This window comes from Diceros bicornis, chromosome 22 (genome assembly GCF_020826845.1).
Source record: "Diceros bicornis minor isolate mBicDic1 chromosome 22, mDicBic1.mat.cur, whole genome shotgun sequence".
Taxonomy (NCBI): domain Eukaryota; kingdom Metazoa; phylum Chordata; class Mammalia; order Perissodactyla; family Rhinocerotidae; genus Diceros; species Diceros bicornis.
The window spans coordinates 46,007,998-46,010,070 of NC_080761.1; the positions used below are offsets into that span (position 1 = coordinate 46,007,998).

The 2,073-nt window shown below is 36.0% G+C and overlaps 1 non-coding gene across 1 annotated transcript; it reads right to left on the reverse strand.

Annotated features, from left to right (window-relative positions):
- Nucleotides 1–1,762: 1,762 nt before the first annotated feature.
- Nucleotides 1,763–1,864, reverse strand: LOC131420292 (U6 spliceosomal RNA). Its single transcript, XR_009223521.1, has one exon. It is a non-coding gene; the product is annotated as a U6 spliceosomal RNA (small nuclear RNA).
- Nucleotides 1,865–2,073: the final 209 nt, after the last annotated feature.

The following is a 2,073-nucleotide window of genomic DNA, read 5'->3' on the forward strand; positions in this document are numbered from 1 at the left end:
CCATTTTCAATTAATTTTAGTATATTGTGTGAGGTATGGATCAATATTGTGAGGTATGGGTCAACATTCCTATTTTTTTTTTTGTGAGGAAGATTAGCCCTGAGCTAACATCTGTTGCCAATCCTCCTCTTTTTGCTGAGGATGATTGGCCCTGGGCTAATATCCGTGCCCATCTTCCTCTACTTTATATGTAGGATGCCTGCCACAGCATGGCTTGATGAGCAGTGCATAGGTCCATGCCCAGGATCCGAACCTGCGAATCCTGGTCTGCTGATAGAGCACGTGAACTTAACCACTACACCACCAGGCCGGCCCCAATGTTCCTATATTTTTGCATATGGATAGCTAATTGTTTCAGTATTATTTGTTGAAAAATTATTCTTTCTCAATTGAATTATCTTTGCATATTTCTTAAAAATCAAGTGAACACATATGTGTGATCTACTTCTGAATTCTTTATTTTTAAAAAAATTGATTTATGTGTCTACTCTTTTACCAATTCCATATTATCTTGATGCTGTAGCTTTAAACTAAGTCTTGGGGCCGGCCCTGTGGCTTAGTGGTTAAGTGCGTGCGCTGCGCTGCTGGCGGCCTGGGTTCGGATCCCAGGCGCGCACCGACGCACCGCTTCTCTGGCCATGCTGAGGCCACGTCCCACATACAGCAGCTAGAAGGATGTGCAGCTATGACATACAACTATCTACTGGGGCTTTGGGGGGGAAAAATAAAAAATAAATAAATAAAATAAGTCTTGAAAATCAGGTAGTGTGAAATTGGGTAGTTCATTAAAAAAATTATGTTGACTATTTAATTCTTTGTCTTTCCACACAAGTTTTAGAATCAGCTTGTCTGTTTCTACAAAAAAACTTATTGGGATGTTGATTGAAATTAAATTGATCTATACATCAGTATGGGGGGAAATGATATCTTAACCATATTCAGTCTTCCAGTCCATTAGAAGTGGCTTGTCTCTTCATTTATTTATGTCTGTTTGATTTCTTTCATCAGTGTTATGTAGTTTTCAGCACGCAGATCTTGAACACATTTTGTTAGATTTATAACTAAGTATTTAATGTTTTTGGTGCTATTATAAGTGGTACTTTTGAAGTTTCAATTTCCAATTGTTCATTGCTAGTTTACAGAAATGCTATTGATTTTTGTATACAGACTTTATATCTGAAACCTTGATTAAATCAGTTACTAATTTTTAGTAGTTTTTAAAGAATAGATTTTTTAAAATTGAGTTAACATTGGTTTATAACATTATATAAATTTCAAGTATATTTCGATTTCTGTGTAGATTACATCATGTTCACTACTCAAAGACTAATTGCCATCCGTCACCATACACATATTCCCTATTACCTCTTTCCCATTCCCTCTTGTAACCACCAATCTAATCTCTGTATCTGGTAATCACATTCCCCTCTGGTAATCACCAATATAATCTCTATATCTATGTGTTTATTAGTTGTTGTTCTTTTTATCTTCCACTTATGAGTGAAATCATATAGTATTTGACTTTCTCCTTCTAACTTATTTCGCTTAGCATGATGTCCTTAAGGTCCATCCATGTTGTCGCAAATGGCAAAATTTCATCTTTTTTATGGCTGAGTAGAATTCCATTACGTATATATGTACCACGTCGTCTTTATCCATTCATCCATTGATAGGCACTTAGGTTGTTTCCAAGTCTTGGCTATTGTAAATAATGCAGCAATGAACATAGTGATGCAAATATCTTTTCAACTTAGTGTTTTCGAAAAATATGGAATGCTTCACAAATTTGTGTCATCTTTGTGCAGGGGCCATGCTAATCTCTGTATTGTTCCAATTTTAGTATATGTGCTGCTGAAGTGAGCACAGATTTTTGGGTTTTCAGAAAATTGACACGATCTTGTTTTCCATGAATGGAGACAGTTCTGTTTCTTTCCAATCTGTATTCATTTTACTTATTAAAATTGCCTTATTGCACTGTCTTGGACATCTGGTATGATGATGAATAGGAAAGCAGATGTCCTTGCCATGCTCTGATCCTAGGGGGGGAAAGCATTCAGTTTTTCATTAATAAGT